Raw genomic sequence first — 25,201 nt, forward strand, 5'->3', positions numbered from 1 at the left:
TATATATATATATATATATATATATATGTTGAAGGCTGCTTGCAGCCTGTAATTGTGGGAGGAGCGTGCTCACCCTTTATAAACCCCCTCCTCCAAGCAGGGGGGCGCCCGTTTGTTGCCGGCTGATCCTTCTTGCTTCAGCTGCTTCAAGCGCCTGACGTCACTTCCGGCGCGCCTCCCTTCGGTTCTTCACCGCACAGCCCGTTCGTGCTGCCAGCCGCGTCGCCTCGGGTAAGTATAGCCGCTCTGCGGCTGGCCAGGCGCGCCGCCATTGGCACCTCGTCCCTTGGGCTCGGCAGCGCACTGCCCGTCAGCCCCGCTCTGCCTGCCGCTGCAGCCCGGTCGGTGCTCATCGCGGGGCTCCCCGCTCCATGTGCTATTTCTTCGGCGCTTGTCGTCACGTGATGCCGCTCCGCCTGGGGGATGCTAGCCGGCTGGCAGAGACAGTTTACGGCAACCCGGGCTGCTGCTTCCACTACGTGTTTGGGCATGCTGTGTTGGGGAATCGCTCCCCCAGCCGGCTGGAATTTTCCCTTTGGTGACATGAGCCATTACGGTCGGAGGCGCCGGGATTGGCGGCGCCCAGCGTCCGGGTGCAGGCCTGCTGCGTTAATCCTCGCACTGCGGAGTAAAAAAAAAAAAAAAAAAGAGGACTTTGGCAGGTTGTTGCTCACATTAACCCTCGCGCTGCTGAGTGAATAGAAAAGAAAAAAAAAAAAAAAGGACTTCAGCAGGTTGTTGCTCACATTAACCCTCGCACTGCTGAAGAGAAAAAAAAAAAAAAAAAAAAAAAAAAAGGACTTCAGCAGGTTGTTGCTCACATTAACCCTCGCACTGCTGAAGAGAAAGAAAAAAAAAAAAAAAAAAAAAAGGGGTTCAGATGTCAGGCCGGCCAACTACCGCCCACACAAGTGCATTGGCTGGTCTCACCCCCTGGGGCGGACGTTCAGGCAATCGGGGGTCCAGCGGTGCCTGGGCCTCCCTCCGGTGCTTCCGCACTTAAATCTCCCAGGGGAGGAGAAAAGGGGGGGGGCATTCCCTGATTCCTACATCTCCGGTACTGGTCTACCTGGTCTCATGGGTAATGCCTCCCTGATTCGCTCAGGGGCAGTGTCTTCCTGGTGTGCTTAGGTGTAATGTCTTCCTGAATCGCTCAGGGGCAGTGTCTTCCTGGTGTGCTTAGGTGTAATGTCTTCCTGAATCGCTCAGGGGCAGTGTCTTCCTGGTGTGCTTAGGTGCAATGTCTTCCTGAATCGCTCAGGGGCAGTGTCTTCCTGGTGTGCTTAGGTGTAATGTCTTCCTGAATCGGTCAGGGGCCGTGTCTTCCTGGTGTGCTTAGGTGTAATGTCTTCCTGAATCGGTCAGGGTAATGTCTTCCTGGATCACTCAGGCGCAATGTCTTCCTGAACCGCTCAGGGGCAGTGTCTTCCTGGTTTGCTTAGGTGTAGTGTCTTCCTGAGTCACTCAGGTAATGTCTTCCTGAATCGCTCTGGTAATGTCTGCTGGAATCACTCAGGGCGATGTCTTCCAGGATCATTCAGGTGCGATGTCTTCCGGAATCGCTCAGGTGTGATGTCTCCCTGAATCACTCAGGTGTGATGTCTCCCTGAATCGCTCAGGTGTGATGTCTCCCTGAATCGCTCAGGTGTGATGTCTCCCTGAATCGCTCAGGTGTGATGTCTCCCTGAATCGCTCAGGTGTAATGTCTCCCTGAATCGCTCAGGTGTAATGTCTCCCTGAATCGCTCAGGTGTAATGTCTCCCTGAATCGCTCAGGTGTAATGTCTTCCCTGAATCGCTCAGGTGTAATGTCTTCCCTGAATCGCTCAGGTGTAAATGTCTTCCCTGAATCGCTCAGGTGTAATGTCTTCCCTGAATCGCTCAGGTGTAATGTCTTCCCTGAATCGCTCAGGTGTAATGTCTTCCCTGAATCGCTCAGGTGTAATGTCTTCTGGAATCGCTCAGGTGTAATGTCTCCTTGAATCGCTCAGGTAATGTTTTCCCAAATCACTCAGGAATGATGTCCGCCCAGCTTCATGTTGGTGTCACGTGTTCACTGGGTCAATCAGGGGCCAGGTGTTCCTTGTTCGTCCGGGGTCATGTGTTCCCTGTTCGCTTGGGTTTCATGAATCTCCGTGGTTGGCCGAGCTCCTGGTGTTCCTAAGCGTTCAGGGCTCATGTGTTCCCGGTTTCTTTCAGGTTGTTCCCCGTGTTGAGCCAGGTGTCACGGGCAGTACAAACCCGGGTGGCATGTGTTCCCTGGGTCATCCGGACCCGATTCCGGCCCAAGTTCCCCTTGGGTCAGGGTCACGCACCCTTTCCCTGCCCAGGGGTCTAGCTGTTCGCATCCCTCGCCGGGTATCAGTCCAAACCCAGCTTGTTTTCACGTACAACAGGGTCTCGGCCTCCAGGATTGCGAGCTAGCTGCTTGCGTTCCGCCAAATCTTCTCCTGGTCCAGGTAAAACCCAGCCACGGGCCTGCTGTGCACCTTGCCACTACGCAGCGTATTCATTGTCACAAACTCCTGTTCATAGGTCTCCATCTCACCCAGAGATCAGTAGCACGGTCCGTTCTTTTCAGGTAAGTAGCGAACACCTCTACGTGGTCAGACCCATTCCCCCCTGAATCGCTCAAGTGCTAATGTCTTCCCTGAACCGCTCGGGTGTGAGGTCGTCCCTGGATCGTTCGGGGGCAATGTCGTCCCTGAAACACTTAAGTATCATGGTTTTCCCTGAATCACCCAGGTATCATCTTCCCGGATCCCTGAATCGCTCTCATTTTTCCTCAGGTCGCAGGGGTCATGTCTACCCTGAATCATTCGGGTTTTGTCTTCCCTGGCGTTTTTTCACCAAATTGCAGGTGTCATTTTACCCAGGAACCGCATGTGTCATGTCTTCCCTGAATCCTCAGGGTTATGTTCTCCAATTCAGGTCATGTTTTCAATCGCATATGTCATCTCTTCCCTAAGTGACTCAGGGGCCAGGTTCCTGAATCGCGCTGGTGTTATGCCTCCCTTAGTCACTTAGGGGTAAGGTTCCCTGAATCGCTCAGGTGTGGTGTGTTCCCTGAATCGCTCAGGTGTGGTGTGTTCCCTGAATCGCTCAGGTGTGGTGTGTTCCCTGAATCGCTCAGGTGTGGTGTGTTCCCTGAATCGCTCAGGTGTGGTGTGTTCCCTGAATCGCTCAGGTGTGGTGTGTTCCCTGATTTGCTCAGGGGTGGTGTCCTCCCTGATGCGCTCGGGTTTCATATATCCCCTGAATCGCCCAGGTGCCATGTTCTCCCTGTTCCAGGTTTTGTTTTCCTTCCTCTTCCAGGTCGGTTGTTCCCAGGTTGCATATTTTCCTGAACAGTCTGGTTATGTATTCCTCTGATTCACGCAGATCAGGTTGGCCTGATTCGCTCAGGCTTCTGTTTTCCCGGCTCTCCCAGGGAGTATGTAGTGGCCAGGTCCAGCCGGACTCAAGGTTCTGCCCGGCCCTCCCAGATGTCCGTCATCCTCATGTAGATGCATATAATTGCCTGCGTTGCTTAGTATTCCATGTCGCCTGAACCGCTCAGGAGGCAGTGCATCGCCCGAATTACGCAGGTTCCATGCATCAGCCTGTAATGCTCAGGGATTGGTTCAGCAACGTCCGGCTGGTTCCTGGGTACCCGGGTCGTGTCCTGTGTGTCTGGATTTTGTTTCCGCAGGTTTGTTGCATACGGCGCGACTTCGGGCTCTGATGCTGGCTATCCAGGGTCACCCAGCAGTTGGCCATGACGCCCAGGCTGCATCCCGGTTCTCCATCACCTCTTTCCGGTGCCACCAGATCGCACCTCTCTCCGGGTCTCGCACCGACGCAAGCTTATTTTTCTTGTAAGCAGGGCCTCAGGCCACCGGAATGTCGATCCATCCTCAGTTATATCGCAGGGCTCCTCCATGCCCCGTCACTCCACGGCCCGGGTTTCAGGTAAGTTCCAGCCGAGTGGCGGCGTGATGCCTCTCCAAAGCTCAGAGCCTTCCTTCATTTACCACGAGCCACCTTTTCAGGGCTTCAGTATCGCCGGAGACGCGGCAGCGCTGTCCGTTGATTCGGTAGGTTGCAATCCTTTCTATACCATGTTCTTCTCTGTTTCCTTCTGATTCTCAGGTTTCATGTTTTCCGGATTAGCTCAAATGCACGTTTTTTTGCCCATTCACCCAGGTCTAATTCCCGGAGTCGCACGTGTTTTACGTGTTTCCTGGATCACTCGGGTCCAGGCATTTCCCTGGGTCGGTCGGGTTCATGTGTTTACCTGAGTTCCTCGGGTTATGTTCCAGAATCGCCCGGGTTATGTATGTTCCCAAGTCACTCAGGTTTTACATTTCCCTGAATCGCTCAGGTTTTGTATTTTCCTTTCTTTCAGGTTGCCAGTATCTCCAGGTGGTATGTTTTCCTGATTCACCCAGGTCACGTATTTTCCGGAATCACTCAGGTTTTGTTTCCTGTTTTCAGGTTGGCGGTTTTTTCAGGTTGTGTGTTTTTCTTGATTTCTCAGGTTACATATTCCCTGATCGCTCAGGTCTGTGTCCCACAGGTGGTTCGCTTTTGCCTGAATCGCTCAGGTCTTTTGGTCCCACAGGTTGTACGCAGTTGCCTGAATCGCTCAGGATCCGATATATTTGCCTGAAACGCTCAGGGTTTCAGCGGTAACCAGTGGCCTTCATAGCCCATTACCACACGCACCGCCACCTGTCATTCAACACCATCAAGCTGTGTTGGCAGGCATTCAATACCGTTGGGTGCTCGGTGACCCCTCCGCCAAATCCTTTCGTATCAGGCCTTCAAAGCCACCCCCAGGGTTAGCGCGGCGGACCAGGTGCGTGGACAACCAGTGTCGGGCTAGCTTTCTGCGGATTGGCCGTAGCCCTAGACGGTCTCCCTTGGGCACTCAGTGAGCATCATCACCCAAGCAGCCATGTACCTAGGGTTCCATGGGCTCTTGGACCGGGGGAGTTCACCTGCGGCACGGTCAACCGAGCGACCCTGCTCAGGCGACATCTCGCCTGGAATTTGGTCCACTTCATACGGTCCATCCCAGCCACCGAGTCCAATCAGGCTGGTCCTCCCACCGAGGTAGAGTTCTTCCCTACGGCCAACTGTTGGTGTTCCGTTAAGGTGCTCCAGGAGCTGGTGGCCTCCCTCTGATCTTCCGCTCTAGACGACCCAGTGCTCCCGATCAACGGTAGGCCCCTGCCTTCAACCCTGTTCATGTCAACATCCGTACCCTGGCCGCAGGGCTGGGTTCAACCCTAGCACGACATCCGGGCACTCCTTCCGCTAGGGGCCGCGTCCGCAGCATCAAGTCACCGGGTAGCGGCGCATGTCATCCGCAGTATGGGTCGTTGGCGGTCGTCCTGCTTCACAAGGTACATTCCGAATCCACGGGCGGAGATCTCCAGAGCCTTTTGTTCTTGGCTTTAGTTCACACTATGCTCCAATCAATGCTTCACTCCCTGCTACGTACCAGTTCTCTTTGGCCACTATTCAGGCCTTACCTCGTCACTGGCGCCGGGCACACTCCAGCCAGTTGGGTTGGGACAGTCCGTAGGCATGCCTATTCTGTTCCTCGCTTAGCTCCTCCCGCAAATGTTGAAGGCTGCTTGCAGCCTGTAATTGTGGGAGGAGCGTGCTCACCCTTTATAAACCCCCTCCTCCAAGCAGGGGGGCGCCCGTTTGTTGCCCCTCCCTCCCATCCCTTTTCTCATACTCTCCTCCTAGGTGGCCCACTATTCAGGCCTTACCTCGTCACTGGCGCCGGGCACACTCCAGCCAGTTGGGTTGGGACAGTCCGTAGGCATGCCTATTCTGTTCCTCGCTTAGCTCCTCCCGCAAATATATATATATGTATATCTGTAATGATACAGTAAAGGGAGTTGTATGGGGAAGCAAGTATTTTCCTCCCAGTGTGTGCTGCTGGTGGATTGATTAGGTTTTGACAGCACCTAGCTGCCTTTAAAAGACAGCTGGATTTAGCAGAAAGGAATTCTGTATTGGGATATGAGGCTTGTGCTGGGATTGGAGGTATGAGAACAGTGTGAGAGGAAACAGGCTGCTTAAAGTCTGTTCATGGATTCTTTGAGGCAGAACTGCCAGCTGGGTGTAAACTAACACAAAAACCAAAAGGTGATTTTTTGTGTTGAATGTGACTTTTTCAGTGATGATCGAGCATGCTCGGCCGAACACCAGTTTGGCTCGAGCATCTCGATGCTCGGCACATGGCGGTATTCTGTCGAAAACCGCATGCGCTCGAGCGCAATTCTCGGGTCTCCGCCCCGCACGTTTCTTGGCTGCTACGCAGCCAATAAAAGTGCAGGTAAGTACTGCCCTCACTGTAATGCCGTAGCCATATTGGCTGCTGGCATTACAGTGATTGGCTGGCTGGAACGCGTCATCGGGTGCTATATTGCATATGATGACGCATGTTCGGCTCATTCTTAGTCAGGGAGAGCTGTGCTGAGGAAGGGACAGACAGTGTAGGGAGTGATCTAAGAATATTTTTACCACCAAAACTTTTCAGAGACCCAAAAGTCCTTTAAAAAACTATTGTGTGTGGCTACAGCAATCTATTATTTTAGCACAACCTGCACTAAATTGCTAAAACTTTACAGACCCAAAAGTTAATTGTGTGTGGCAGAAATATTTATATTTAGCGCATCATGTGCGAAATAGCCAACAATAGTTAGGCCGCTGCAGACAGCGACATTAGCTACGTGACATCTCCAGTGAAAAGTGTGCACATCCAAAAAATATCTGTGACATACAGTGTACTTTTTCCGTAGACAGTGTGTGCTGCGGGCAGTGACATTAGCTGCGCCACATCTCCAGTGTAAAGTGTGCACACCAAAAAAACATAACTGTGATATCCAGTGTACTTTTTTCATAGATGTTGTCCGCTTCTGACTGTGACATACCAGGGCCACATCTGCAGTGTAACGTGTGCACTTCAAAAATGTATCTGTGACATACAGTGTAGTTTGTCAATAGATGGTGTTTGCTTCTGACAGTGACATTACCAGGGCCACATCTGCTGTGTAACATGTGCGATTGAAAATTGTATCTGTGACATACAGTGTACTTTTTTGCGTAGACACTGCGGACTGTGACATTACCGATGGTACCTCTCCTGTATAACGTTTCCTTATCCCAAATACCTGTGACATTCTCTGTAATTTTTTATTAGCCGTTAGTGACAGCATTGACATTGTCTGTGGGATATCTCCTGTGTGACGTTTTCACATTCCAAATACCTTTTTAAATTTGTTTGCGCATACACTTCCAAATCCTATGCTACTGTACGTGTGACAGACTTATAATAATATATAACATTTAATATGAAGGTGAGCAGTAAGGGACGAGACAGTGGCCGTGATTCTGATGGTGCACGCAGAGGTCGGGGCCTTTGGCGCAGTGAAACTCTGCCTGCTGCCAGAGCTCAAGAAAAGCAATCATCCACGATGCCTAGTTTCATGTCCCATTTGGTATGATATAAAGACCACCGGGCAAAGTCAAAGAATTAGATGATCTACTAGTTGAGGAAATAGCTAAAATGACATTGAAAGGGGAAGTTATCATTATGGGAGACTTCAATCTTCCTGATGTAAACTGGAAAACCAAAATAGCTAGTTCTGCCAGGAGTACAGATATTCTAAATTCCCTACTGGGGTTATCTCTACAGCAAGTAGTGGAGGAGCCAACCCGGAAGGAGGCCATTTGAAATTTAGTATTCACAAATGGGAATTTGGAATCTGATATTACTGTAGGGAAAAACTTGGGATCTAGTGATCACCAGTCAGCGTGGTTTACTATAAGTACAGTGACTAAGTCACACCACACAAAAACAAAAGTTTTATATTTTAGAAAAACTGACTTTTCTAAAATTAGATTAGTGGTATACCAGTCCCTATCAGATTGGAACAGTTTCAATGGAGTCCAGGAAAAATGGAAGTACTTAAAAATGGCACTATTAAAGGCAACAGATAATTGCATTAGGCTTGTCAGTAAAAGTAAAAAAAGGAAGAGACCACTAGGATGACATTTAAAACATTACGCAGAGAGAGGCCAAGCAAGTTATAAGAGCTTCTAAAACACACGCAGAAGAGAAATTAGCTCAGTCAGTGAAAAAAGGTGATAAGACGTTTTTTAGATACATAAATTAAAAAAGGAAACTAAAACAAGGAATTACCAAATTAAAAACAAAAGAAGGAAGGTATATAGAAGAAGATAAAGAACTAGCCTCAATAAATACTTCTGTTCAGTTTTTACAAAGGAAAATGAAGTAAAAGGACCTCAGTTAGGGAGAAGACTAATGAATCCTTTGATGCACGTGTCTATAAAAAGGAAGAGGTTCTAAGTCAGTTGTCTAAAATTACTACAAATAAGTCACAGGTGCCTGATGGAATACACCCAAAGCTATTAAAAGAGCTCAGCGGTGAACTAGCAAAACCATTAACAGATTTATTTAACCAATCACTGGTAACAGGAGTCGTCCCAAAAGACTGGAAATTAGCAAATGTTGTGCCCATTCACAATAAAGGTAGTAGGGAAGAATAGGGCAACTATAGGCCAGTAAGCCTGACATCAATAGTGGGGAAATTAATGGAAACCATACTTAAGGAGAGGATTGTGAAACATCTAAAATCCCATGAATTGAATGATGAAAAACAGCATGGGTTTACTTCAGGGAAATCATGTCAAACTAATCTTATAGATTTTTTTGATTGGGTGACTAAAATAATAGATGGCGGAGATGCAGTAGACATCATTTATCTACACTTTAGTAAGGCTTTTGATAATGTCCCATATAGAAGGATTATCAATAAATTGCAGTCTTTGTGCTTGGACTCCCATATTGTTAAATGGATTAGGCAGTGGCTGAGGGACAGACAACAGAGGGTTGTAGTCAATGGAGTATATTAAGACCATGGTCTTGTTACCAGTGGGGTACATCAGGTTTTTTTCTGGGACCCATATTGTTTAATATCTTTATCAGCGAAATTGCAGAAGGCCTCGATGGTAAGGTGTGTCTTTTTGCTGATGACACAAAGATTTGTTACAGGTGTAAGAAGGAACAAGGGGCAGTCATTGACAGAAGATACGTGTCACCGAGGTTCCTGGCCTCGGTTAGGTAAGAACCGGGTTTTTCCCTGAAGTGTCAGTTTTGCAGTTGCAGTCTGACACTTCAGCTGTTAGTATAGCTGTAAAGCCGATCTGGGCTGGTTCTTATAGGGAGCTGGGTGGGTGGCTGTTCCCCACGGTTCCAGGCTGGATTTTGGCTGGGATATAAAAACCCAGCCAGCATGTTCAGCTGGGGTGGATTATACTCCATGACAGTGAAGCTGTGGAGTCTGTGTCTTGAGACACTGAGGCCATCTACTTGTGAGAACCGCATGCTGGGGAAACAGGCACCTTAAAGCCTGCTGTGGACTGCGGGTGGAAATCTGCTAACCAGGTGAAGGCTTTTTGCACTGTGGACTTTGCGTGGTGTGAACAGGCACCAAAACTGAACAGCGTTACTTTTGGCTTGTTTTTTCCTATGTGTGAATAAACACTGAACTTTGCTTTACAACCTTGTTTTTGCCTCTGTACTGCATCCGCTTACTCTGCCTACCAGAGCGAATTCCCACACAGGGTTGATGTTCCTGGAGGGATACACCAAATGGAAAAAATTTTAGGAAAACTAGAGGTTTTTAATGGTCAAAAATCTGGCAACTAAAATTTTATGTTGATAAGTGCAAGATAATGCACCTGGGGCTCAAAAAACCCAAGAGCAGAATATAAAATCTGTGATACAGTCCTAACCTCAGTATCTGAGGAAAGGGATTTAGGGGTCATTATTTCAGAAGACTTAACGGTAGGCAGACAATGTCATAGAGCAGCAGGAAATGCTAGCAGAATGCTTGGGTGTATAGGGAGAGGCATTACCAGTAGAAAGAGGGAGGTGCTCATGCCGCTCTACAGAGCACTAGTGAGACCTCATTTGGAGTATTGTGCACAGACCATATCTCCAGAAGGATATTGATACTTTGGAGAGAGTTCAGAGAAGAGCTACTAAACTACTACATGGATTGTTACCAGGAAAGGTTAAAGGACCCTAACATGTATAGCTTGGAAGAAAGATGAGACAGAGGGAATATGATAGAAACTTTTAAATACATAAAGGCAATAAACACATAACAGTTAAAGAGGAGAGAATATTTAAAAGAAGAAAAACTGCTACAAGAGGACATAGTTTTAAATTAGAGGGGCAAAGGTTTAAAAGTAATATTAGGAAGTATTACTTTACTGAGAAAGTAGTGGATGCATGGAATAGCCTTCCTGCAGAAGTGGTAGCTGCAAATACAGTGAATGAGTTTAAGCATGCATGAGATAGGCATAAGGCCATCCTTAATATTAGATAGGTGGCTATTTATACTATTCAGTATATTGGGCAGACTAGATTGGCCAAATGGTTTTTATCCGCCGACACATTCTATGTTTCTATGTTTGCATAGATAATGCTTCCAGACGGTTAGGCACCACCCTGTCTTCCACCAAGTCCAGTTTCAGTAGCCAAGAGTCTGCTCAACCCAATCCTCACCCTGAACCTCCTTTCTACCACCATGGAGAGTCTGTGCAAACAAGTGATCCCACACTTGGATATTCAGAGGAGCTCTTTTCAGTACGCTTGAAGAGGGACAGATCTTTTGCCCTGATTCCCAAACTCTTGAGCATCCACAATCACAAGATGACGGTGGGGAATAGCAATTACTGTTTAATAAGGTGGATGATGATGAGACACGGTTGCTAATTACTCAAAAGCAATTAATGTCTCAAGTGGTTGATGAAGAGGATGAGACACAGTTGTCAATCACTGACATAGTGGTTATATCAACAAGTCAGGAGGATGAGCAGAGTGAGGAAGTGGAAGAGGAGGTGGTGGACGATGAAGTCACTGACCCAACCTGGGAAGGTGCAAGCCGAGCGAGCACAGAAGTACAGAGGGGGAGGGATCTGCTGCACCGCAATAGGCTGGAAGAGACAGTGGGGTGGAAAAAGGGAGAAGCAGGCTACACCAAACAGGCCTGCAACTGTTCCTCAGAGCACCCCCTTGCGGCAATCTCCCTTGCCAAGGGGTAAGTGTTCCGCAGTCTGTCGCTTTTTTTAGGAAAGTGCGGATGACAAAATAATTTGCAACCTGTGCCATACAAAAATGAGAAGGGGCTTGAACACTAGCAACCTCACAATTTTTTAGAGGGTCAGCTCACCAGCAGCCCTTTACCTACAATCTTTTACAGAGTCAGCTCACCTGAAGGTCCTCACATATAATGTTTTAGAGGGTCAGCTTACATGCAGGCCCTCATCTACCACTTTTTAGAGGGTCAGCTCATCAGCAGGCCCTCACATATAATTTTTTAGAGGGTCAGCTCACCAGTAAGCCTTTACTTACAATCTTTTACAGGGTCAGCTTACCTGAAGGCCCTCGCATATAATGTTTTAGAGGTTCAGCTCACCAGCAGGCCATCGCATGTAATTTTTTAGAGGGTCAGCTTACCAGCAGGTCTTTACCTACAATCTTTTACAGTGTCAGCTCACCTAAAGGCCCTCACCAACGCCTTTTAGAGGGTCAGTTCACCAGCAGGCCCTCACTTACATCTTTTACAGGGTCAGATCACCTGCAGGCCCTTGCATATAATTTTTTAGAGGGTCAACTCACCAGCAGACCCTCACCTACAAATCCAGTCTCGCTATTCAAGAGTCTGGTCAACACAATCCTCACGGCCGGGGGTCGCGTAACTAGTTATCATGGAGGAGCACTGGCGTACATACAGGGGTCTCAGTTGTGACCGGGACGGAACTCCAGGGAGTCCGGCCGCCTGTGGACCCCTCCAAGGCCGCTGGCAGGGGCCCCGCTGTACTCACATGTAATGGACTGCTTTGATGGGGCCCAACATGAAGTACAGTGCGCTTCTGGCTGTGGGAGGAGAGCTGAAGGCACGGGAATCTGCCTTCAGCACAGCCAGCAGCGCGATGAGTGTGGGAGCCTGTCATTAGGGAAGAAGGTAAGTACGTGTTTTTTTTTTTCAAACGCTGCAGACTGGGGGCAAGGTGGGGTGTTTGATGGGCACAACTAGAGTAAGCGGGCACAAAAGTGGGCTTTTCTACTGAGGGACACCTAATCTGCCTGAACTAATTTGAGGGGGCACCTAATCTGGCATAACTTCTGTGAGGGGGCACATATGAAAGCATAACTATGAGGGGGCACATATGAAGGCATAACTACTGTGAGGGGGCGCGTAATCTGGCATAACCACTGTGAGGGGCACATGTGTGGGCATATCTAATGTGAGGGACACATAATCTGGCATTTCCACTCTGAGGGGGCACATATCTAGGCATATCTACTTTGAGGGGGAACATAACCGGGCATAAATGCTGTGAAGAGGCACATAATCTGGCATAACTACTGTGAGGGGCATATAATCTGGCAATACTACTGTAAGGGGCACATAATCTGGCATTACTAATTTGAGGGGACACATAATCTGGCATTACTACTGTGAGGGGACACATAATCTGGCATTACTACTGTGAGGGAGGCACATATCTGGGCATAACTACTGTAAGAGGACACATATTTGGCATAACTATTGTGAGGGGGCACAAGGTGGGCATTAGCACTGTGTGGTTGTACTTAGGGGAACTGTCCTTGATTACCCTGCTATACATTGGCATGGCTTTGTCTTACAGGCCAGCACAGCGCCCTGTGCTGGTGATTTCACGAGGACGAGCAAAACTGTACAATACCAGAAGATCCTTGTTGAAAAATGTCTCCAAAAATATCCATCTGACAACGCTGGTGGCAGACTCCGTACTTCCTTGGCCAACCGAGGAGGGGAGACAAGGGGAACACACAGCAGTTCCAACAGAGGCAGGGCAACACTCTCCAAAGCCTGGGACAGTTTCATGACACCCCGCCAGCACCCTCACCCTGATGCACTGCCTAAAGATGGGGAGGGGGCCCCATGGATCAGTTTCGCACCGGGGCCTCATGGATTGTGTGTACGCCACTGTTTTCGGAATTAGGGTAGTTTTACACTTGGTTTGTTTGATTCTGGCAGGCAGTTCCATTGCCTGAACTGCCTGCCTGATCCTGCAAACTGTATGCAAATGCTTGTCATTTTTTCAGACTGATCAGGCATTTTTCAGATTGATCAGGATTCTGATCAGCCAGAAAAATGCCTGATTAGTCAGAAAAATGCATTGCAATACCGCATCCGTTTTTCCGGTGACATCCGGCAAATGGATCCGGTATTTTTTTTTTTCACATGCGCAGACCAGAAGGACGGATCTGGCATTGCAGTATTTTGAATGCCGGATACGGCACTAATACAAAAAAATACGGAAAATGCTGCCGTATTATCTCTGTCCTGAAAAGTCAAAAAGACTGAACTGAAGACATCCTGATGCATCCTGAACGGACTGCTCTCCATTCAGAATGCATGGGGATAAAACTCATCAGTTCTTTTCCGGTATTGAGCACCTATGACAGAACTCAGTGCCGGAAAAGAAAAACGCTAGTGTTAAAGTCCCCCTAACCAGACAAATCTCTCCACCAACTAAGAACGTCCATGCACCACCACCCACAGAATCGAGAAGGAGCTATTAATCTGTCAATCCTTTCTGTGTCCTGGCTGGGTGAGGTTTCCTGTGTTGAGTCAAATTAAGCTGCAGGCTCCACTCCTAGTGGTGCCCTTCTGTCAATTCCTTTAAGTTTCAGCTTTGCAACCATACTCCCCCCGGAACCCAAAGACTTTGGTTTCCCGGAAGCTGCTCAGCGGGTCATGAGAATAATGCCGCCGGATCGCCGGTGGTTTATGGTGAGAACTACCACTGTATCTGATCATCTTCAAACCTCCGACTTTCGATTTTGATTAATAAAAACATTCTTGGCAAATGCTTTCTCATAGGTTCGTCTTACGTTGGTCCAAGAATTTCACTTCTAGCGGCGCAATACAGATGCCCCCAGCTGTCCCTCTTAATCATGGCCCCAGTTCTGAAAACCAACAAAATAGAACCAGAGTCTTATTCCATTATTCCTAGCTGAAGTATTCAGGCGACCCGGCCTGCTTTGAACACTGTACATTTTTTCAATGGTTAGCTAAGCAGCAGGCACTCTCCCATAAATTTTGCAATGGTCAGCTCAGCAGCAGGGCCTCAACCATAATTTTTGGGATGTTCAGCTCAGCAGCAGACCCTCACCCATAATGTTTTAGAGGGTGAGCTCAGCAGCAAAGCCCTCACTCCTCATGTTTTAGATGGTCAGATCAGCAGGCCCTTGCTCCAAATGTTTTAGAGGGTCACCAGCAGGCCATCAATCTGAATTTTTCAAGGGTGTGTATGATGCCCTCCTTCATGTGTAACAAATGGTGTATTGGAGTGCCGTTTCCTTGTAATATTTGGCAGCCCTTTCACTTAGTGCAAAGGCTTTATGAGTGTTGGAGTCCCATTACATGAACAATTGTACCACAATGTGAATGAGGCCCTCCTTTATGTGATATACAGGTTGTATTGGAGTGCCTCTTGCTTGTAATTTTTGCCAGCACTTGCACTTTATATACAAGTAAATATGTAGGAAAGAATATATCACAATAGTAGAGGCGGGGGCGGCACAGTTACAACAACAGTCCACAATACAGCGAGGCAAGTTATCTGGGCTGCTGAGGATCTACACACTCGCGGTGGTGCACAGCTGATTGCAGTAAGTAGATTATTTTAATCGCAGTTAAAGAGAAGGAATATGCAGCGGCACTCACCAATGTGTTGTTACAAACAGGTACTTTTATTCCATGTATAGAATGTAGCAGGGGGCAGACAATTCTTAATAACGCATCTGAAAAGATTTTTAGATGCATTATTAAGAATTGTCTGCCCCCTGCTACATTCTATACATGGAATAAAAGTACCTGTTTGTAACAACACACTGGTGAGTGCCGCTGCATATTCCTTCTCTTTTACTGCGATGTAGGAAAGAATGTTTCCTAACAATTTTTCCTCTAAAATCGATTTTATCTTTGGTTTTGTTGCGTATTATTGTCAGTCTGTAAAAGTGGCGTACTACTCGGACAACATCATTCCCAGTCCAAGATGCATTCAGACACCCTCCCCATGCTGTACCAGAACCATTTCCGTGGTGTTTCCATACGTTTCTGGCCTTTTCCTATGAACCAGGCACCCTCCCCTCTTCAGAGCAGTGGGTGACTCGGGTTCTCCCATTGACTTCTATTATACTCGTGTGCTCAGTAGAGCACCCAAGCATCCAGATGTGTTCAGCCAGATCACCCGAGCACCTTGGTGCTCGATCAACACTAGACACTTTTTGTTTATGAACTTCCCAAGAGTGTGAATAAATACTGAACTGTTTGATTTAAGAACTGATTGGTGCCTCTATAATGCGTCCACTTATCCAGTCTACCAGAGAAAATCCCCACAGTTGGTGGTGGATGTGGGCAATCGCAGTGAGACTGGCGTAAAAGCTGAAAATGTTATTTTATTTTTTTCTTTGGGCATGGATGTATGTCCTGGATTAAACCAGCAATATTTCAACCCGTCTTACTCGGTAAAATGGAAGCTGTAATGAAGGCCCTCTTGGAGGCTAACCTGCAACAGTGGGAGGCTAATAAGCAGCAGCAAGAATCAAACCAGCTGCTGCTGCTGCTGCTGCAACACGTGATAGCTCTACAGATGGCAGGAGCATCCCCGAGCGTTCACGGTGCCCAGAAAGCGGTTCGTACGGCGATCCTCAAGAGGGCACCCATGGATGACATCGAAACCTACCTGGCGGTATTCGAGAAAGTGAGGGAGAATCTACCCCGAGACCAGTGGGCTGAGGTTGTCGCTCTGTTCCTTGCATCTGAGTCCCAGAAGGTGTATTTCGACTTACCAGATGAGCAAGCGGACGATTACCAGAAAGTAATATGTTAGTCCGGGCCCAGAGTGTGCACCAGTAGGAGTTTAACCCGGTTTAGCCCGCAAGACCCCAGTATTATGCTTTATTCCACATTTTGCAAAAATAGCTACAACCGGACGTACTTAGCCCCACTGCTTTGCTGGACCGTATTTTAGCTGATATGTTCTGGAGGGCATTGCCATACCCTCTTCAGCATTGGATTGGCCAGGCGTCTCCTGTTAATGCCCTTGAGATTGTGGACCTGGTTGAATGATATGAGGCTACCAGGAAACTAAAGGGGGGGCTCTTTTGGAAAGGGGGCAGTTAAACCCCAACAATCCTCACCCCATACTCGGAGACTGGAGCCGAAAAAGCCCATCCGGGAAGTACCCACTGTGGACCTGGCTCTGGTGTTCTGTTAGGAGTGTCATGAGCCTGATCACGTAAGGGCCGACTGTCCCATAGGGTTGAGCCTATGGACACTAACTAGGGCTACCGTCAGTAACTATATGCCAGTAGACTGTGTGCAACAGGTACCAGGGAGTCTCTAGATAATAATTACCTGTGCCAGGTGGAAGTGGGAGACACTCCAGTGGTGGCTCTGCTGGACTCGGGGAGTCTGGTGACCCTGGTAAGGGCTACCCTGGTGCAACCCGCTGAGTTTACTGGCCGGAAAGTCGAGGTAATGTGCATACATGGTGACTTAAAAGACTATCCCACCGCTCTGGTGTCTTAAACCACTGTTGCCAGCAGGAGGATTCATGAAGTAGCCGTCACCACAAATCTACACTATGAACTAATAATAGGAATAGACTTCCCGGGCTTCCTGGAACTGTGGCCAGCTATGAAACTTTCCGGTCCCCAAGAGTCAGGGATAACCCCAGGGGATTGGCCCTGCTCAAGTGGGAGGCCATAACACTGAGAACCTGAGGCCAAAGGGCCAGCAGTAGGGGTGACCACCACTTCGGTGGATGAGGGGGGAACAAACGCCCTGAATGTGATGGTTGGGGAGGTGGAGGACTTGCCGACGGGCCCTGAATTGGCATACTTGAATGTCTTTGGTGATAATTTCTGTACCGCACAACATTATCCGGAGCCTGGGTGAATGTGCTAATGATCGATGGAGAACCACAACAACCGTGGGCTGAGTCGATATTTCTGCGTTTTTTGTTTCTCCATGATTTGCTGTATCGGGTCAACCAACTACAAGGGGATAATGTGGAACAGTTGGTGGTGCCCAAGGCTTATCGCAAACTAGTACTAGATCTAGCTCACTAACATGTTCTCAGGGGTCATCTGGTATTGCAGAAAACACAGGACCGTAAACTACAGCGGTTTTACTGGCTGTTTTACAGTGTAATTAGAGAGGTGGAAGAGTTTTGTATGTCTTGGCCGACCTGCCAGATAACTAGCCCCCAGCCCCATTTCCTTAGTCCCTAACTACCTTTCACGATCATCGAGGTCCCGCTTGATAGAATCGCTATGGATCTCATAGTACCAGTACCAAAGTCCGCTAGAGGGCACCAACACATTCTAGTCATCCTAGACTACGCTATCCGGTACCTAGAGGCGGTGCCACTGCGGCATACAGAGTTAATGGAGATGTTTTCCCGCGTAGGACTACCCAAAGAGGTTTTGACGAACCAAGGGACCCCGTTCATGTCCAAGGTTATGAGGGAATTGTGCAAGTTGCTGCACATAAAACAGTTATGGATGTCCGTCTACCATCCGCAAATGGACTGGCTGGTAGAAAGGTTTAACCAAACCTTAAAAATATGTTAAAAAGAGTGGTGTCAAAAGATAAAAGGGACTGGGGCCTCCTCCTGCCCTATCTCATGTTCGCAGTGCGAGAGGTGCCCCAGGCCTCTACTAGGTTCTTGCCCTTCGAACTGCTATATGGCAGACATCCTCGCGGGCTGTTGGACATAATCAAGGAGGCATGGGAACAACTGCCTACTCCGTATAAAAGTGTTATTGAATACTTCACCCAGATGCAAGAATGGATAGAGACCATGTTGCCTCTGGTTCTGGAACATATGGAGGTGGCTCAACGAGCCCAGAGTTGAATCTTTAACCGGCAGGCTCGAGTCCGGAGCTTTAACCTGGGTGATCAGGTCTTGGTTCTGGTACCGATAGTGGACAGTATGTTCTTGGCTAGGTGGCAGGGCCCTAAGAGGTAATAGAGAAAATTGGAGATGTAAATTACAAGGTACACCAGCCAGGGTGGTGAAAGTCGGAGAAGGTCGACCATATTAATCTATTAAAACCTTGGAAGGGTAGGGAGAACTGCGCTGAGGACAGACCACGGTTGGTTTGTCTATGGGAAGAGGTTTTGGCCCCTCTGTCTGCTGCAGGGGAAGCGGTTGCCACAATAAGAATTGCTGACAGCCTCTCCTCTAAACAGGCTCAGGAAGCCAGGGAGTTTGTTAGTCGGGACACGGATATGTTCTCAGAACTCCCTGGATGCACTTTAAACTTTCATAATCCTGCATGATATATCACTGAGTCCCAGGCAAAAGTCCGGTTAAAGCCGTACCAGGTGCCCGAGGTTCGGCGAAAAGCCATCTCGGAGGAAGTGCAGCTAATGCTGAGGCTGGATGTCATCGGGGAGTCTAAAAGTGAGTGGGCCAGCCCAATAGTTCTAATACCCAAGCCAGACGGGACATTACGGTTCTGTAATGATTTTCGTAAATTAAATGAGATTTCTAAATTTGATGCATATTCCATGCCCCGGGTGGATGAGCTAATCGAATGGTATTCTACCATGAAGACCTGATTCACACAGTCTCCTCTTAACAGTTGTTCTAGAGATGTGTCTGCTGCTAGAACTCTGTGTGGCATTGACCTGGTCTCTAATCTGAGCTGCTGTTAACCTGCGATTTCTGAGGCTGGTGACTCGGATAAACTTATCCTCCACAGCAGAGGTGACTCTTGGTCTTCATTTCCTGGGGAGGTCCGCATGTGAGCCAGTTTCTTTGTAGCGCTTGATGGTTTTTGTGACTGCACTTGGGGACACTTTCAAATTTTTCCCAATTTTTCGGACTGACTGACCTTCAGTTCTTAAAGTAATGATGGCCACTCATTTTTCTTTACTTAGCTGCTTTTTTCTTGCCATAGTACAAATTCTAACAGTCTATTCAGTAGGACTATCAGCTGTGTATACACCTGACTTCTCCCAACCCCATTTATAAGGCAAGAAATGCCACTTATTAAACCTGACAGGGCACACCTGTGAAGTGAAAACCATTTCAGGTCACTACCTCTTGAAGCTCATCAAGAGAATGCCAAGAGTGTGCAAAGCAGTAATCAAAGCAAAAGGTGGCTACTTTGAAGAACCTAGAATATTACCTATTTTCAGTTGTTTCACACTTTTTTGTTATGTATATAATTCCACATGTGTTAATTCATAGTTTTGATGCCTTAAGTGTCAATCTACAATTTTCATAGTCATGAAAATAAAGAAAACTCTTTGAATGAGAAGGTGTGTCCAAACTTTTGGTCTGTACTATATATATATATATATATATATATATATATACAGTCGTGGCCAAAAGTTTTGAGAATTACATAAATATTGGAAATTGGAGAAGTTGCTGCTTAAGTTTTTATAATAGCAATTTGCATATACTCCAGAATGTTATTAAGTGATCAGATGAATTGCATAGTCCTTCTTTGCCATGAAAATTTACTGAATCCCCAAAAAAACTTTCCACTGCACTTTCATTGCTGTCATTAAAGGACCTGCTGAGATCATTTCAGTAATTGTCTTGTTATGTCAGGCTGATTGGGTTAAAATGGCAGACTTGACCTGTTAAAAGGAGGGTGATGCTTGAAATCATTGTTCTTCCATTGTTAACCATGGTGACCTGCAAAGAAACGCGTGTAGCCATCATTGCGTTGCATAAAAATGGCTTCACAGGCAAGGATATTGTGGCTACTAATATTGCACCTCAATCAACAATATATAGGATCATCAAGAACTTCAAGGAAAGAGGTTCAATTCTTGTTAAGACGGCTTCAGGGCGTCCAAGAAAGTCCAGCAAGCACCATGATCGTCTCTTAACCCCTTAGGGACGCATGACGTACCGGTACGGCATGTTTCCGAGTCCTTAAGGACCCATGACGTACCAGTACGTCATGAGTTTAAAATAGCCGGCATCCTGTCACAAAGCCAGGGGGGGTCATATGACCCCCCCCCCCCCGTATCGGCGATCACAGCAAACCGCAGGTCAATTCAGACCTGCGGTTTGCTGCGCTTTCAGATGATTCTGATCCCCGCGGTCTCTCTAAAATGCCCCAAATAAAGTTTTATTAACCCCCCCGCACCCCTGAATGATATTATGTGGGCGGGTGGTGCAGGGGGGGTGGTGCAGGCGGTGCGGGCAGTGCGGGAGGCGGGCGGTGCGGCAGGCGGGATCACGATCCCCCGCCAGCCTCCCCTTGAATAATCATTGGTGGCCAGTGGTATACCAGGGTGTTAGCACATTGCTGACACCCTGGTATAAACGGCTGACATCGGTGATGCGATGGCAGCCGTTTAACCCTTTCCATACCGCGGTCCGTACGGACCGCGGTATGGAAAAGGTTAACAGCTCAGGGAGCTCCCTCCCTCTCCCATCGGGGGGCTGCTGTGCCTTTGCAGCCCCCCCCCCGATAGAGAGGGAGAGAGCCCCCAGACAGCCCCCCGACAGCCCCGTCCTTACGCTTCCCCGTCTGCACAGTTGTGGCTACTACTGAGCAGACGGGGAAGGTTCCCATGGCAACAGGACGCCTTCTCAGGCTTTCTGCTGTCCATGGTGCTGTGCTAAATGCAAAGATCTGTTCAGACAAAGTGTAAGTAAAATACAGTACAGTACCCTATATAGTGTACTGTAATGTATTATACAGACATCAGACCCACTGGATCTTCAAGAACCAAATGGGTCTGGGTCAAATTTTTTTTTAAAAAATGTGAAAAAAGTTAAGATAAAAAAACACATTTATCACTGAATAAAAAAAAAAAAAAATACACTACACATATTAGGTATCGCCGCGTCCATAACAACCTGATCTATAAAACAGTCATGTTACTTTCCCAGCACGGTGAACGCCATAAAAGTTAAAAAATTAAAACTATGAGAAAATTGAAATTTTGCCCACCTTACTTCCCAAAAAAAGGTAATAAAAGTGATCAAAAAAGTCACATGTACGCCAAAATAGTACCAATAAAACCGTCATCTCATCCCGCAAAAATCATACCCTACCCAAGATAATCACCCCAAAACTTAAAAAACTATGGCTCTTAGACTATGGAAACACTAAAACTATATATTTTTTTGTTTCAAAAATGAAATCATTGCGTAAAACTTAAATAAAAAAAAAAAGTATACATATTATGTATCAACGCGTCCGTATCGACCGGCTCTATAAAAATATCACATGACCTAACCCCTCAGGTGACCACCATAAAAAAATAAAAATAAAAATGGTGTCAAAAAAGCCATTTTTTGTCATCTTACGTCACAAAAAGTATAATAGCAAGCGATCAAAAAGTCATATGCACCCAAAATAGTGCCAATCAAACCGTCATCTCACCCCGCAAAAAAAAATTATACCCTACCTAAGATAATTGCCCAAAAACTGAAAAAACTATGGCTCTTAGACTATGGAGACACTAAAACATTTTTTTTGTTTTAAAAATGAAATCATTGTGTAAAACTTACATAAATAAAAAAAATTGTATACATATTAGGTATCGCTGCTTCCGTGACAACCTGCTCTATAAAATTACCACATGATCTAACCTGTCAGATGAATGTTGTAAATAACAAAAATAAAACGTGCCAAAAAAGCTCTTACTTGTTACCTTGCCGCACAAAAAGTGTAATATAGAGCAACCAAAAATCATATGTACCCTAAACTAGTACCAAACAAAACTGACACCCTATCCCGTAGTTTCTAAAATGGGGTCACTTTTTGGGAGTTTCTACTCTAGAGGTGCATCAGAAGGGCTTCAAATGGGACATGGTGTCAAAAAAACCAGTCCAGCAAAATCTGCCTTTCAAAAACTGTATGGCATTCCTTTCCTTCTGCGCCCTGCCGTGTGCCCGCACAGCAGTTTACGACCACATATGGGGTGTTTCTGTAAACTACAGAATCAGGGCCATAAATTATGAGTTTTGTTTGGCTGTTAACCCTTGCTTTGTAACTGGAAAAAAATATTAAAATGGAAAATCTGTAAAAAAAAAGTGAAATTTTGAAATTCTATCTCTATTTTCCATTAAATCTTGTGCAACACCTAAAGGGTTAACAACGTTTGTAAAATCAGTTTTGAATACCTTGAGGGGTGTAGTTTCTTAGATGGGGTCACTTTTCTGGAGTTTCTACTCTAGGGGTGCAAAAAAAACTGTCCAGCAAAATCTGGCTTCCAAAAAAAATACAGCGCACCTTTCCCTCTATGCCCTGCTGTGTGCCCGTACAGTAGTTTACGGCCACATATGGGGTGTTTCTGTAAATGGCAGAGTCAGGGCAATAAAGATACAGTCTTTTTTGGCTGTTAACCCTTGCTTTGTTAGTGGAAAAAATGGGTTAAAATGGAAAGTTTGGCAAAAAAATGAAATTCTCAAATTTCATCCCCATTTGCCAATAACTCTTGTGCAACACCTAAAGGGTTAACTAAGTTTGTAAAATCAGTTTTGAATACCTTGAGGGGTGTAGTTTATAGAATGGGGTAATTTTTGGGCGGTTTCTATCATGTAAGCCTCACAAAGTGACTTCAGACCTGTAGTGGTCCCTAAAAATTGTGTTTTTCAAGATTTGCTTCTAAACTTCTAAGCCTTGTAACATCCCCAAAAAATAAAATATCATTCTCAAAATAATTCAAACAGGGTAAAGCTCAAGACCTGGTTCAACACACACCCACGTAAGAGTAATTTATGTACTAAAATCACTGAGATGCGATTATGTGATTTTGACTTGTTCAACAAGAGCGATTTTGTACCACCTTCATCTTCTCCTGCTATTGATGTATTCATAGAGGCAGTAATGAAAGATATAAATACTTTAAAAATTAATAGTAACAAAAGATTCAGACATCCTAACATGACTCAATCAGAATGGCATGCTATTGATGAGTTAGTTCGTGACCACAGTCTCACCATCAAGCCTGCCGATAAAGGTGGTGCGATTGTGGTCATGGACACTCATCAATACATAGCAGAAGCACATAGGCAGCTCGATGATCACGATGTGTATCAAAGGTTAAATACTGATCCCAGATGGGACATAGAGAGAAAAATTCAGGGGGTGCTATATGAGGCCTTGCAGGCAGGCCTCATTGATGATAAACTCAGGGATTTTCTCTCTGTAACACCCTATGACTCCTTTTTTGTATCTACTCCCGAAGATACATAAAAATGCAAATACCCCCCCAGGGAGGCCTATAGTCTCAGGGAGGGGCTCCCTTTTGTGCAATATATCTATCTTCTTGGATAGGGTACTGAGACAGTACGCTTTGGCTGCCCGGTCCTATATCCAAGATACTACAGATTTTCTTAACAAATTAACCAATGTTTCTGTACCGGTTGGAGCCATTTTGGCTTCCCTGGATATTACCAGCTTGTACACCTCAATTAGACATGACTTTGGCTTAGCGGTGGTGACTAAAGCCTAGGCTGACTCTGGGTACTCAGCAGAGTGTCAGGACTTTATTTTACAGTTATTACATCTGGTTCTGACATGTAATTATTTTTTGTTTGGTGATCATTTTTACCTACAGAGGAAGGGGACCGCTATGGGGTCTAATGTGTCGCCGACCTATGCCAACATGGCGGTCTCCTTCCTCGAGGATACACACATCTATGTATCGCCCCACTTCCGCCATGTTCTGAGGTGGTGGCGATACATAGATGATATTTTTTTGATTTGGACAGGTCCTGAGGCTTTACTTCTTGAATTTTTTCATTTTCTAAATACAATAGATGCGGATATTAAATTTACTCTTGAACATTCAAGGACGCAGATACACTTTCTTGATACTTTGATTACATTGACAGGACAGTCACTTTCTACGACAGTGTATCATAAACCAATGGACCGAAACACCCTGTTGAGTTTCAACAGTGCACATCCCAGAGCCATGGTAAAGTCATTACCGCTAAGTCAATTTTTACGTGCAAAACGTATTGTAAGTGATGACAGGGAACTTATGGGTACACTTGAATACATGACACAGAGTTTCAAAGATAGAGGGTTCCCATCACCACTGTTAGAGGAACACCTTGAGACTATGCAACATAGGTCTCGTACGGAGTTACTAAAAAAAAGAAAAGTGACTAGAAAAAGTAGTAACAGAATTCCACTAGTCACCACTTACACTGAGGATAATAAACAGGTTCAACAGATTGTTGCATGTCATTGGCCTATCTTGAGAAGTGGATTCAATGAGATTGAGAAGTTTAAACTCCCTCCCCTTATGTCATATAAACAACCTAAAAATTTGAAGGACAAGCTGGTACACACAGATATTGGTCCACAACGTCTAAGTGGACAAACATATTTACGCTGTCCCAAGCTAGGTAGTTATCCTTGCTTGAATTGTGTTAACTGTCGTTATATGCACAAGGGGAGTGTGTTTGTACATCCTATGACACATAAGCAATATGCGATTAAACATTTTTTGACATGTGATTCTGTATATGTGGTGTATGCATTATGGTGTCCTTGCCAATTACTATATATTGGTGAGACATCATTGAATTTCAAATCCAGAATTAATCAACATAGATACACCATCCGTAAAAAATGAATGGATCTTCCTGTTCCCAAACACTTTGTTGATCTTGAGCACCATGAACGTGATCTAAAGTGTATGTTAATAGACCATATACCCACTCCTAGAGGTGGTGGGAATCGACAGCTCCTTTTGAAAAAACGTGAGATGCTATGGATCTCCAGACTTAAAACATTAAAACCGGCCGGACTTAATGTAGACTTTAGACCGTGGATCTTATCCTGAGTGGCATTGTGGATGTTGTTGGCATTTATGTTCCTGAGTACATGTACTAGTGCCCCCTGTTTAAATATGGTGGGTGATATATAAAATAATTATACTGTATTTTATTGTCTCTGCAGTTTATCATCCAGGATTGGTCCGTAATGTGAAAGGTGGACGTGGAAAAGTGACCAAGCATGTGAAGTAGATCATGGATTGATCATAGAACATAATGACAATTTTTATTTGAATATGATTATATAGTGATTTTATCACTTATGT

Source organism: Bufo gargarizans, chromosome 5 (genome assembly GCF_014858855.1).
Source record: "Bufo gargarizans isolate SCDJY-AF-19 chromosome 5, ASM1485885v1, whole genome shotgun sequence".
In the NCBI taxonomy this organism is placed as follows: Eukaryota; Metazoa; Chordata; class Amphibia; order Anura; family Bufonidae; genus Bufo; species Bufo gargarizans.